This window comes from Zootoca vivipara, chromosome 15 (assembly GCF_965207765.1).
Source record: "Zootoca vivipara chromosome 15, rZooViv2.hap1.1, whole genome shotgun sequence".
Lineage (NCBI taxonomy): Eukaryota > Metazoa > Chordata > Lepidosauria > Squamata > Lacertidae > Zootoca > Zootoca vivipara.
The window spans coordinates 9,821,201-9,835,644 of NC_142598.1; the positions used below are offsets into that span (position 1 = coordinate 9,821,201).

The 14,444-nt window shown below is 48.3% G+C and overlaps 1 non-coding gene and 1 pseudogene across 1 annotated transcript; one reads left to right on the top strand and one right to left on the bottom strand.

Annotated features, from left to right (window-relative positions):
- Positions 1–1,650: 1,650 nt before the first annotated feature.
- On the top strand, positions 1,651–6,567 carry LOC118075330 (uncharacterized). The gene is made up of 5 exons (XR_015947287.1): positions 1,651–1,768; positions 2,151–2,265; positions 3,420–3,554; positions 3,702–3,846; positions 6,029–6,567. It is a non-coding gene; the product is annotated as an uncharacterized LOC118075330 (transcript).
- A 6,064-nt stretch (positions 6,568–12,631) lies between these two features.
- On the bottom strand, positions 12,632–13,476 carry LOC118097815 (large ribosomal subunit protein eL6 pseudogene; annotated as a pseudogene).
- Positions 13,477–14,444: the final 968 nt, after the last annotated feature.

The following is a 14,444-nucleotide window of genomic DNA, read 5'->3' on the forward strand; positions in this document are numbered from 1 at the left end:
ATACCTGAAGGAGCACCTCACTGCGAGAAATGAGGTTACAAGGGAGCAAGCAGAGGGCCTTCTCAGTAGTGGCACCCACCCTCACATCAGATGTCAAGGGAATAAACAACTATCTGACTTTTAGAAGACATCTGAAGGCAGCAGCCCTGTTTAGGGAAGTTTTTAATGATTGATGTTTTAATGTTTTTTTAATCTTTTGTTGGAAGCTGTCCAGAGTGGGCGGAGTATAAATAAAAAATGATGATGATGGATCTGTGTGTCTTATCCCTGAAGCATACCTATGTTTGCCACTTGTGCCCCAAAAGCAGAAAACAGCCAACCTTTGCAAAGCTTCTTTATCTAGACCAGGCACCCCCAAACTCGGCCCTCCAGATGTTTTGGGACTACAACTCCCATCATCCCTAGCTAACAGGACCAGTGGTCAGGGATGATGGGAATTGTAGTCCCAAAACATCTGGAGGGCCAAGTTTGGGGATGCCTGATCTAGACTTCTTGAGACCACAGGTGTGACAGTGTGAGTGGTTATTTGAAGTAAGGGTTCATGTAAATATAGGATGTGTGTACTTTTGGAGTGGAATGTGGTAGGTAGTTGCTCCTTTCTGCTTTCCACCGTTGAGCCCCTCCAGCCTCTAGGCCAAGCCCAGAAAACTGATCACAACGCCAATGAGCTTCTGGCCTGTTTAGAATTGTGTTGCCATTCCTGCCCGACCGGGTACAAAAGATTCCTGGAAGGAGTGCATTTTAAACATGACTGGCCCTTGGCTAGCTCCTCTATTTGCCCCCCCCCCCCGGCTCTGTATAACCTCTGGAATCTCCAGGCAAAGGGTTCCAGCATTCAGAATTGCAATGTTGTTTTGTGATTGCCGACAGAAATCAAGTTGTTTGAGCTCAAAAAGGAGGAGCCGCAGCCCCCAACAGAAATAAAGACACCCTGTGACCCAGAGCCAGCCCCTGAGAGTGGGGGGCTGGAACCAGAGCCTAAACCTGAGGAGGAGACAGATGGCAACAACATGTCCTCCATTATCTGTGAGATTCCAAAGGAATCTGAAAAGTGAGTGAGCAGCAGCAGAGGATTGTGGCTGCTGTGTTCAGGGGGAGGGAGTGGCTCTGGCTCCTGGACTCTCTGCTTCTCCCGGGAAAGTAGATTGGGGGAAATGCTTTTCTTCTGTCTCTTACAGTCCTGTGCATGCAGCTATGCCAACTTTGGGAATCCTGCTCACCTTCCCAGTACTGCTACCATGACCACCCATTGTCTGGATGCAAAGCTCTGTGTGGTTTAATTATTACACTTAACAAACGTGTAGAGTTACCTTTTCAATTAGAGTAAGCTGGGTATACTTGATTTTTTTTTTCAAGCCCTTCCTTGGTCCACTTGCCACTTGTTTCTGGATTGTTTGCATTTTCATACTCTTCTTCGCATCTATGAAATTGAGGTTTTCAGGATTTGGGAGATTCACTTTGTTCTATGATACATTAGGAGAAGGTCCCTGAATTTGAGGGACCTACGTCTATATGTAGAGCACAGTCTGATATATAGGTAGGAATTTCTTCTGAAGTTGCTGTTTTCAGTTTGGTCTCCTGGGATGCAAGGGCAAAAGATACAGTGGTTATGGGTCCTTGCTGGCAGCCTTAATTCTATTTTTCTTCCTTGAGGAGGAGGAGGAGGAGGAAAATGAGGTGTGTGATGGATGCAGATGGAATGCTGGAAATGTTCCATTGTCCCTATGAAGGATGCACCCAGCTCTATGTAGCACTTAGTAGTTGCCAGGTACAGTCCCCACTCCCACCCCTGCATTTTATTCTGTTCCAAGTTGGAGAGGGTGGCAAATAGCAGAAGTAGCAGAGTTGTGCCAAATGCCTAGTTGCTTCCTTTTTTTAACCCTTTGTTTGCCTGTGATATCCTGGCCTCTGCAAAACACATTTAAGCAACCTTGAGCTTAAATGTTTCATGGACTTGATGGGGCATAATAAATGGTGAGGCCCTTTTCTCCAGGCCTACTCGCTAGCTTATAAACCAGTGAAGGCTCTGAGCGACAAGGAGGATTGTTCTAATTTAGTTTAGGATTCATGTCTTTGTAATAGGGCGATCGGAGCTTCCCAATATTGTATCTTCAAGGAGCCATGTTCATCCCATCTCTTTATTTGCACAGAGCCATGTTAACCTTGTTCACCAAAAAGGAAAGACGAAGGTGTGTCCCCACCCAGGTTGTGGCAAGAAGTTCTACCTGCCCAACCATCTCCGGAGGCACGTGATAAATCACTCAGGTATGTTGCTAGTTCCAAGGCCTCCTTGGATGTGATGCAGCTATAAGGCCAGGCTCTCTGCTTCTGTATCCTGCCTCAGAGGAGCTCTTGCTCCCATCAGCACGTAACCACAGTCTTCCATAAATTGCTGGAGTTGACTACATGGGACATCCCAGGCTTGCTCCTCCTGCACTTGTGACATCCTTTAAATCAAAGTCTGTAAAGCGTCTCACATATGGAGTGCTAGAGATGCTGTGACCTTAATGACAGAGCTTGCAGTCTCAGCATTACTTAGCACTGCACTTGCTGTTGGGACCAGCGCCTTTTCAAGTTCCCCTAGGTGCTCATCATGTGTTGCTCCTTGCTGCTGTCTCCGATGCAGTGGTACTCTTTGCCCCATCCCCTAGGGGTCCTAGCAAATTGGGTCCTGTCTGCGACATTTAAGCCTGTTGCACACTTTGCCATACAATCTCACACTGGGTTACAACAATATACTTAATATACAGTTATAAAAACAAATAACACCGTTCAGCGTTTCTCAAACTTGGGTCACCAGCTGTTGTTGGACTACAACTCCCATCATTCCTGACCACAGATCCTGCCAGCTAGGGATGATCCAACCACAGCTGGAGACCCAAGTTTGAGAAACATTGGCTGCAAGTATAAAACAAGTACAGTCGTACCTCCGCTTATGTATCCGCTCTGGATACATAATCTTCGGGATGCGAACGCAGCAAACACGGAAGTATTTTTCTGTTGTTGTTTTTTTAAAGGAATCTTTATTGAATATTTCAAATAAAAGTACATATGTACAATTTGCACACACATATCCATAAAAAAGATGTTTACGAATCATGTTTCAAAACATTCATGACAAAAAAAGAAATCTTTAATCAAAGAATATAGACAATTTATATAGATAAACACAGAAAAGTAGAAAGAAGGAGAGAAAAGAAAGAGAAAAAGTGAAGAGCAGAAAAGTTAGAGAAAGCAGAGGGGGGAAAAAAGGAAAGGGAAAAAAAGAAAAGAAAAGAAAAGAAATAGTATTGACTTCCACCGCTTCGTCATACAGTAAGTAAATTAATACGTTTTTAACTTAACTGTCTTTTTGTCCTTTTGTCAACACTAAAATCAATTTTTCTTGTTTTCATCCTATAAACCTTTCATTTCATCAGGAAGTATTTTTCTGGACTTCACCACGCGTGCATGTGCAGAAAGGCACGCATGCGCAGAAGAGGTCCTCCTCGGGAGGTTGCAAATTCCTCGGGATGTGGCCAGACCTCTGGAACGGATCCCATTCACAACTGGAGGTACCACTATAATTGAGAAGTTCCTAATTGAAGGAACACTGAAAATTCAGCAAGAGATGGGTGTTACCTGCTCAACCCAGGACCTTGTGGGAGGCAATAGGTCCCAGGTCTGCAGGCTGTACTGACCTGTTCATTTCCTTCTCATAGGAGTCCGTGAATTTACCTGTGAGACCTGTGGGAAATCCTTCAAGCGGAAGAACCACCTGGAAGTCCATTGTCGAACACACACACCCCTGATTGAGGGGAGGCTTGCAGTGCTATCACATGGCCTTCTACAAAGGGCAAGATAAAGGTAAAGGGGCCCCTGACCATCATGTCCGTGTCCGACTCTGGGGTTGCGGCGCTCATCTTGCTCTATAGGCCGAGGGAGCCGGCGTTTGTCCGCAGACAGCTTCCGGGTCATGTGGCCAGCATGACAAAGCTGCTTCTGGCGAACCAGAGCAGCACACGGAAACGCTGTTTACCTTCCCACTGGAGCGGTCCCTATTTATCTACTTGCACTTTGATGTGCTTTCGAACTGCTAGGTTGGCAGGAGCTGGGACCGAGCAACAGGAGCTCACCCCTGCAGGGATTCCGTTGCAGGGATTCGAACCGCCGACCTTCTGATCAGCAAGCCCTAGACTCTGTGGTTTAACCCAGCGTTTCTCAACCGCTGTTCCGCGGCACACTACTGTGCCGCGAGACGCTGGCTGGTGTGCCGCAACATGCGGCGACGAGAAGGGCGATTTGCATTGTCACAGAGAGGAGAACTACCGTACCTATGTGCGGAGAACCTTCTCAGCATGGCAGCGTTTGAGCGCGCCCTTCACAAGATGGCGGCGATTCCTGTCATAACCCGCCTGCCTGCCCCGCCCGCACCACCACCACTCTCCGCTCTCTCTTTTATCTCTATGGTTCCTCCCTCCTCCTCCTCAGGCGACGAGAGAGGGAGCCTCGCTACCAGCGCCTGAGGAAGAACTCCTAGCATGTGCTTGCCCTGCACGGCGCCTGGCTCAAACCCCTTCCTTTTCCCCACGAGCAGGGACAGCGCTACCTCCCCGCCAAGCAGGCTCGGGGTTTCCCACCTTCCTCCACCGCACCGAGAGACAGGCGCTGCTTTGGCCACCCCTCCGCTGTGCGCAGAGGGGCCGACACCGTCAGCGTGGCCATGACACTGCCGAGACCCAGGTCCGGGTGGAGGAAGGCCACCGACGGACCCCGCACCTGAGCTCCCTCGCCTCCCGCCATGGCCACGCCGACGGTGTCGGCCCCTCTGCGCACAGAGGAGGGGTGGCCGAAGCAGCGCCTGTCTCTCGGGGCGGTGGAGGAAGGCGGGAAACCCCGAGCCTGCTCGGCGGGGAGGTAGCGCTGTCCCCGCTCATGGGGAAAAGGAAGGGGTGTGAGCCAGGTGCCGTGCAGGGCAAGCGCATGCTAGGAGTTCTTCCTCAGGCGCTGGCAGCGAGGCTCCCTCTCTCGTCGCCTGAGGAGGAGGAGGGAGAAGCCGCCACGACGACGGAGGCGACACTTGCCGGCTGAGGGAGTTTGTGAGAAGCCGACAGAGCCGCCCTTCGCAATGGTGAGAGCGACGGAGAAGCGAAGGGACGGGGGGTTGGGGGGTTCCGCTGCCTCCGGGACTCCTGACCGCGTCCCTCTCTTCTCTCTCCCGGCAGCCTGGCCCCAATCCCAGCGCCACCAACGTGGGCGCCACCGGAGCCGGGCCTTCGCTCCGATGCCCCCCGGAGGCCGGGCCTTCGCGGAGCCATGGGAGCGCTTCCATGGCTGCGGCTGTTTGACTCCCAAAATGGATAAAAGCCCCCCCCCTCCAAACAATGACTACCATCAGTGGACATAAGAACAAAAAATCGTCTGGAACGGATTAATCCACTTTCCATTACTTTCAATGGGAAAGTTCGCTTCAGTTTATGAACGCTTCGGTTTATGAACAGACTTCTGGAACCAATTGTGTTCATAAACCGAGGTACCACTGTATAGTCAATATAGGGCGGCACAGAGTTAATTTTTTTAACTTTTTTAATGGTGGTGTGCCTCGTGATTTTTTTCATGGAACAAGTGTGCCTTGGCTCAAAAAAGGTTGAGAAACACTGGTTTAACCCACAGTGCCACCTGGGTCCCCTCTACAAAGGGCAGCGCTAGCTACAATATGGAGCTGGATTTAAGCAATGAATTAACCTGAATGGCTCTTTCCTTTCAACCTTGTTAAGAACGTAATGTTAAAGGTGCCTTGGAGAGGCAGCACAGAACCGTCTCTGGGTATAATAACAGTCGCACCTCTTGTGGACACGGCTCCCTCTTTGGCTACATCTGGTCAGACACAGTAACTGGTTGACACCCATTCTCTGATTTTTAAGGGTGCTATGTGCATGCAGTGTGAAAGGTTGGCAGCAAGCGGTGATGGCCTATTGCCTTGCCTGTGGGCTCTCTACTGCTGCCATGTTCTTGAATGCAGCGAGGTGATGACGGCTTCTCTCCACAGGTGTGAGATCTGTGGATACCAATGCTGGCAGCAATCTTCTCTCAACTGGCACATGAAGAAGCATACCTCAGAAGCCCAGTACAGCTTTGCTTGTGGGCACTGTGGAAAGCACTTTGAGAAATTGGACAGTTCCACAAGCTAAAGAGCCACAAAGCTGCCTGATCCTGACTATGAACCTCTTTATTGATTGCCCCATTACAGGTTTCTAACCAACGGAGGGCACTTCTTGTACATTCACAGCTGGAAATGCAGAGCCGTCTTTACCTTTGGGTCCCCCAAACTAATTAGGACAGGCACTAGTAGTATTAAGATGCAAGTAATAAATAACACTAGGGTTTTGTAAGCGTTCATTGTTTTAATTTTTCGGTTTGTTGACATTTTGTGTGCTCTGTGTTATTTCATGAGTCACATGTATTCAGTTCGTTGTTAGCTGTATTTATATTATACAACTTTGTAAAAAAAATATTTGTATAAAAAGAGAGATACATATTATTTATTTTTAATTGGTGCCATATTCCATTAAAATATTTTTGCACAGCATATGCATTTCATTCGTTTGTATATATTCTGATCCAAATTTTTCTTGCCTTGTATTAATACTCAGCCACCCTATTTAGGCAAAAATTCCTGATCCAGATACTTTAAGTCAGTGGTAGCTAACCCCTGGGCCATTCGTCAGACCCCACCAATTTTGGTACAGTGGCAAAAGGGGCTGGTGGAAATGTCAGGCAGAACATTGCTGGAGTTAATGGAAAGGTTTAAATGGAGCTTTAAACTTGTCTGCAGGCTGCCCACTGGCAGTACAAGGTGGGCCGCAGAGGGGCCCGAGGGAGAGGCGCTGCACGCTCGGAGGGAAACGTGGGGGGCGCCCGAGGGATCCCCGCACCACGGCTCCATTTAAGCTTAAGACGGCCCTGTGGAGATGTGATGTGTGCTGCCTACTGCAACAGAGGGTTGCGTCCCTTCATCGGTGTGTTGTGCACCAGCTTTTTAAGAGCAGATGGTGACAGGCTTCAACAAGTTTTAGTTCTGTTGTGCAGGTGTTCTCAGGTATCGGGGCGGAGCGGTGGGGAATTGTTCCGAACAGCATCAAATCAGCTCATCTTGTAACTGGAGATTGTGGTGCTACAGCTGTCCTATCTCTCCAAGGGAGGGTGGAATGATGCTGTATTAATAGACAAGAAGCCAATTAAACTACCAGTACTTTTGTTTACTGCTAAACAGCACCTTTGCTTGTCTGAATATTTGATGCTTGGTTTGAGGGTCCATTCGCCTACCACTACTTACAGAGAGGCTGACATCAGTGGGAAAACTATATCAGATTCACATGACCGGTTTGTATCTATTGACTACAATTCAAGATGACTCTTCGGCTGATCTGCACTTTTTTGATCCATTCTCGTGAAAGGTCATATCTCACCAAAAGTAGGTTGATAAGAAGAGTCATAAATCTGCTGTTGGAGACTGCCTCTTTCTTATCCTGCAAGGCTCTTGCATTGGAAGGCAAGCCAGATTTGGCCTTCGTATCCCCTTTTTCTGGAATTGTAGCACCTGCTAAAGCACAGGTTTTTGCCGGTGGGTATGCTCCTGCGTCAGCTTTTCACAAGACAGACCCTTGACTTGCGGGCCTCTGTACCCATCCACTGTAGCCGGCCATATTCAGAGAGTCCTTTGTGAATAGGAGCTGTAGGAATTTGCATGAACCAATTACTGAGAATCTCAGCCATCATTTTTTTTAAAATCCACTTTTAACCCTCAGTAAAATATGTAAAAGGTGGAAAGGTTGGTGATAGGTTTTTAAGCTATAAAGCTTGTTAGGGGTCTCTCTCAAGGTCTGGTATTCACATGGAGAAACTCTTTAGTAGTACCTATTTGTATGTACCGATGAGCATGGCAGAGTGTGCTCCAGGCAGCTTGTCTGGAAAGATTGTCCCTGGTGTGTTGGACAGCAACTCCCATCATTCCTGGCCTTTGGCCATACTGGCTGGGGCTGAGTCCCCAACTCTTCCTTTACCAAAACACAGACTCCCACATATTTGATTAAAACCCCTATATTTTGGATGCAGACTAAGTGCCATACAATATATGTCCGTAGTGTTCCAGTTCTGGTCCTTGGCCGTAGATGGAAAAGCCTGCTTCTGTAGGAAACAAAACTGCCTGGCTTCTGGTCATTTTCACACAGTACTGCAACTCCACTTTGGTATCTGTGACCCAGCTATCATGTCTCCCTGTTTTCTCCTGCACATACAGCTGTGTTATTCCCTGTACTGGAGTGGGATAGGATCGTAAGACTCATAGAACTGTAGAGTTGGAAGGGACCCCAGTTGTCATCTAGCCCAGCCCCCTGCAATGCAAGAACCTCAGCTGAAACATCAATAACAGGTGGCCCCTCCAACCTGTGCTTAAAAACCTCCAAGGAAGGAGAATCCACCAACTTCCAAGGGAGTCCGTTCCACTGTCAAATGGAAACTTTCTTACTTTCAGAAAGTTCATATTGATGTTTAATCAGAATCTCCTTTCTTGTACATTGAATCCATTGGTTCAGGTCCATGATTGGCTGCCCTTCAGGTTTTCCCCAACCCCAGTTTCCAGCAGGAGAAAAGTGACCTTGCCAGACTGGGCCTTTTTCCTCTGTTGAATTCTCAAAGCTACCTACTTTTCTATGTTATACAGGGAACTCCTCTTTTGTGCATTCTGGATCTTTGTGTGTGTAAGCCTGTTCTGCCACCTTCTGGGACTGCAAGTCAGCGGTTGTATGTCAATAGAACATGTGTGCCAGCGGTCGCATCCTGCATTTATATCCTGCCTCCCCCCCCCAATTCTGGAAGTCAAATTCGTATCCCCATAGTTCTCAGCAGTCTCCATCCTACTGTCAGTCAACGAGGATAGCAAGTGGCTCTTCCTGTGTAATTCAAGTCTTGTCCAGCTGGGGGAGTCAGAGCAACAGCCGCTTTGTTAAGAAAAGGTGCTAGCAAGAGAAGTGGAGGAAGGAACTCCACTAAACCCCAGTTACCCACAACATCCAGCCTGGGGCTTGTGGATTGAGCAGTGCTGTGTTCTTCAGGCATGGGTTCTGATTTTGTTTACATAGCTTCCTCCTTTTCCTTTGGGGCAGAGCTTTTCTATGACGGAACCTTTAGGGCAAGGAATCTGGGCCCTCCAGATATTGCAGGACTACAGCTCCCATCATTGCATGGTCAATGGGCCATGTTGCCTGGGGCCAGGGGGAGCTGGAGTCCACACTCAGGTTTCCCCATCCCTCACCACAATTCTTTTTTGAAGTGTTCTTTGCATGTGTTCCCCACCCCTTTCTAAAACCCATTCATCATGTAAGGCCCTCTGCCACCTTCCTGCCTTTTTGGTGTTGCAGCTGACCTTGGAGGTATTTAGAAAGCCAGTGTGGTGTAGTGGTTAAGAGCGGTGGACTCGTAATCTGGTGATCTGGGTTTGAGTCTCCACTCCTCCACATGCAGCTGCTGGATGACCTTGGACTAGTCATACTTCTCTGAAGTCTCTCAGCCTCACTCACCTCACAGAGTGTTTGTTGTGGGGGAGGAAGGGAAAGGAGAATGTTAGCCGCTTTGAGACTCCTTCGGGTAGTGATAAAGCGGGGTATCAAATCCAAACTCCTCCTCCTCCTCCTCCTCCTCCTCCTCCTCCTCCTCCTCCTCCTCCTCCTCCTCCTCCTCTTCAGTCTCCTCAGTCTACTCCCTTTGGGGTTGTTGTTGTTGTTGTTGTTTAGTCATTTAGTCATGTCCAACTCTTCATGACGCCATGGACCAGAGCACACCAGGCACTCCTGTCTTCCACTGCCTCCCGCAGTTTGGTCACCCTTTGGGGTGAGCCGTAGCAAATGATTGTTCTTTGGTGAAACCCCTGCATCTGGAAAGGAAAGTACCCCTGTCTTTGGACCCCAGTAACTTTAATAATTGGGATGCGGGTGGTGCTGTGGGTTAAACCACAGAGCCTAGGGCTTGCCGATCAGAAGGACGGCGGTTCGAATCCCCGCGACGGGGTGAGCTCCTGTTGCTCAGTCCTAGCTCCTGCTAACCTAGCAGCTCGAAAGCACGTCAAAGTGCAAGTAGATAAATAGGTACCGTTACAGTGGGAAGGTAAACGGCGTTTCCGTGTGCTGCTCTGGTTTTCCAGAAGCGGCTTTGTCATGCTGGCCACATGACCTGGAAGCTGTACGCTGGCTCCCTTGGCCAATAACATGAGATGAGCACCACAACCCCAGAGTCGGTCACGACTGGGCCTAATGGTCAGGGGTCCCTTTACCTTTTAACTTTAATATAGGGCAATACTTGGATATGGCCAGTTTTGCTGCCCTTCCTTGAGTGTTTGTCTAGACCAGGCATAGGCAACCTTGGCTCTCCAGATGTTTTGGAACTACAACTCCCATGATCCCTGACCACTAGCCCTGTTAGCTAGGGATCATGGGAGTTGTAGTTCCAAAACATCTGGAGAGCCAAGGTTGCCTATGCCTGGTCTAGACCAACCTCGGTGATCATGGTGCTTCTCTACTCCAAACCTGGCCGCAGCCCTGAGCCTGTGCTCAACTGGAATGGAGGAACAAAGTGGTTTCTATGAATAATAAACTTTACACAGCATTTCCCCCTAAGTGCTCTCAGCACTTTGCATTTATTGTCTCAGCAACATTAACAACAGTCCTGAGGCAGGCTCGTATTATTAACCTTCATGTAGCGTGTGCCTGCTGGGCTGTGCCAACTTCATTCCATTTCCAGGCTAAGAGGACATTTCTGCACCCTTAACTGTCCTGCAGCAAGCAGCCTGTATAAATCCTTTTACCTGACGGGCTGGGCAAGAGTCTTCCTGGTACGCTGTTGATAAGTGAGCTCATGAGACGTATATTCTCCCTTATAGCAGGCTTTATAAGGCCTGTTGTGGAGGCTAACCACTAGGTATTGCTCCTTCCTATGTGCCACTGTTCCAGGGCTGCTAGCGGTTTGCTTTCCAAGCTTCATGCTTGCCAGCTATTCTCTAATCCTCTCTGCAGTGGTCCTGAAAGTTAACCAGTTGTTCCATCCTACTTCTCGCCTCCTGTTCAGTGTTTTCCTGCAGGGCTGGGGTTAATAGCCCATGCCATCCCTTCTCTCTCCCCTCCCACCCACTTTCTGCTATAAAAGCACCTTGGTGCCTCTTGCCACTCCCTGCAAATAGTGCTGAATAAATAATTCACTACCCGACAAGGCCACATGAATAATGCAGGCTCAAGGAACTGCTGCTCTCAGCACCAAGGGCACCTCAAAAGCTGCTCTCCTTTGGCCGCAACCTGGATTCTCTCCCTCTTGCAGAGTGTCAGGCTCTGCCTCCAGTTCACGGCACCTGCCCCTTTTCCATGAACCAAGATGCAAGAGCAGCTTTGATTCACGCCTGGGGAAGAAGTCCAGCTCTGGTGTTTCGACGCTACAAGCATCACATCCAAAAAAGTCTCTGCTAAAAAAGCAACATGCGTCCTGCATGTTTTATGGTAGCAAGCTGAATGATGCAAAAGGGAGTGGGAACATGTGGAAATGCCCTATCTCTAACAGCACTGGCTTATGGGTCCATTGCCCCAATGCCTAAGCTGTTTCCTCCCTGGTAACACCAGCCTTACCCTTGTGTTGATGGGTATCTTTGGAGTTCTGCAGTCTCTGAGCGGCTTGGCAGTAGTGACCGTTGGTATTCTGTGGCCAAACAGAGAAGGCACTTCAGCTCAGTTGAAACAGCACCCAGATTTGCATTGGTATTCATTATAGGAAGGTTTGGGGACGCAGTGATGAGCAGAAAAGTGTGCAATTATTGCAGTTGGAGAGGCTGGTATGCTACATCCTAGTTAAAGAGCTTTTTAGCAGCCACTTACTCTTCCAAAGCTATTAACACCTTGTTAGCAACTCAAAAGCAGTACTTTTCCTTGGAGACTTTAAATGGAAGGCCTAGTAAACACTTCCCTACTCCCCCTTCTAGACTTCATGGCTTCATTCAATGTACATTAGAGTTAATTGCTCTATGTGTTAGCCTACGTATTTTGTTGCCTGCCAGCAGGTGGGGCTGTTGGCTTTATTCTTCCTGAAGGAACACTCAGGTTAAAGATGCAGCCACCCCAACTCCCACAGCATTGTGGAATCCCGACTGCAAGGGCTCCGTGTTGCCCCTGGTGAGACTTCCCCAATGAGGATGAAGTGAAACAAAGCAGACAGCAGTTACAAAGGAAATGCCAAATACATTGTTAGCTTGCAAGCAGGTACAATAGAGCAAGTATCTACCATGCTTTGTAGTGCATATCTCTTCCTCTTCTTCTTCTTTGGCGATCACTCTTAGCCGAGTAAGATTGTCTTCCATAAACACAGTTTTAACAACGAGTCCGTAAGTGACTGTGGAGGCCAATTCTGGACCCACACGTCCTTCCACAGTGGGGACGTAGGTTTCCGGGCAGGAGTTGATCATGGTGTGGATTTGCCAAGTGTGCCTTCCTCTTAGCCCGTTTCTCCCTTGCGTCCTGAGTTCAAGTGTCTTCCAAGCCCATGACACCTTTGGTAAAGGCTGTTCTCCAATTGCAGCGCTCGTATGCCGGTGTTTCCCAGTTCTCAGTGTTTATACTACTTTTTTTTTTTAGGGTTCTTTTTTTCTCCAAACTTTACTGTGGTGTCTCCAGACAATTTAGAACACCAATTTGTGAGGATAAACGCCATTGGAAAGCGAAAATGTTGAACGCAAATAGCCTCACAGCTGAGGCACCTTCTTGATGATGGGCAAGAGCTGGGAGTCCACATGCTTCTGGTCGGCCTTGCGTCGCTCCGTTATCTCGTATTTCTCTTTCTCGGTGTCAAAAATTTCGCCCTCCTGGTGTTTGGGTTTACGCAGCCTCTTCTTCTTGAAGTAAAGGTCGCTGAGGTGCTTTGGAAGTTTCACACTGGAGATGTCAACCTTGGTTGAAGTGGCAATGACGAACTTCTGGTGAGCCCTGCGCAGAGGGACCCGGTTGATAGTAAGGGGGCCTGTTACAAGCAACAGACCGCTTCCGAGCTGCTTCAGAAAGACCACACGCTTGCCTCAGTGGCGACCAGTGAGAAGGATCACAACAGTTCCTGGGGTTATTGAAGCCCGCAGCTTCCTCTTGTGTAGGGCAAAATTCTTTTTGCCATGACTCAGGAGTTTGCGGGGAACATCTTCTGTTGGGTAGTACCTCGGCATTTTGCGAAGTTTGACCACCCTGTTGCCTCCATTCTTATCACCTCCAACAGGCTTTGTGATAGTAGCTGGCTCTTTCTCTCTCTTCTTCTTTTCTATCTTAGTTTCTGGAGCTTTGTACTTGCGCTTGTACATGGCCTTCCGAGCATACATGGCAGACCGGGAATACCTCCCGATTCCCCGGGCCAGCACTGGGTTGCGGCTGGTATGAACCTTCCGAACCCTCTTTGCTTTCTTCTCGCCCGCCATCTTCGGAGAAGGGGAAAGCTATACTACTTTTTTAAAGATTTGCCTTGAGACAGTCTTTAAACCTCTTTTGTTGACCACCAGCATTACGCTTTCCATTTTTAAGTTCGGAATAGAGTAGTTGCTTTGGAAGACGATCATCAGGCATCCGTACAACATGACCAGTCCAACGAAGTTGATGTTGAAGAATCATTGCTTCAACACTGGTGATCTTTGCTTCTTCCAGTACAGTGATACCGGTATTAGTTCGCCTGTCTTCCCAAGTGATGTGTAAAATTTTCCAGAGACACCGTTGATGGAATCTTTTTGCGGAGCTGGAGGTGGCATTTATAAGTGGTCCATGGTTCACAAGCATATAATAAGGCTGGTAGTATACAATAGCTTTGTAAACAAGCATTTTGGTTTCCCTGCGAATGTTCCGGTCCTCAAACACTCTGCACTTCAATCGGGAGAAAGCCGCACTCGCAGAGCTCAGGCGATGCTGGATTTCAGCTTCAATGTTGCACCTTGTGGAAAGGTAACTGCCTAGGTAGGAGAAGTTATCAACATTTTCCAACGTTACACCATTGAGTTGGATTTGTGGGGCTGCAGAGGGGTTACCAGTAGGGGAACCCAGCACTGATTCTCTGTGATTGAGCCTTTATAGCAATCAAAGGGGAAGCAGGCACCTGTTGCAAGCAAACACTCACCTCCCTGGTGAACAAAAAGAAATTTAAACTTTCTCGTTTGAAAAAAGAGAGAAGCAAGCTACACAAACATCTCATACATACAGTAGTGTATGAACAACCAGTGCTGTATTGAAACTGTGTTTGGTGGACCCTATTGACTCGAAATCAGATTGGTATTTTGTAGCTTTTGAAGATGGCTTCCCCCCCCCCCAAGTTGGGGGCCAGCTAGGTTAGGAAGGTTATCCATTCCAAATAAGAGCTTGACTTTTTCTTCTGCTAGTTGCTGGGGGCTGAATACTTTGGAGCATGTC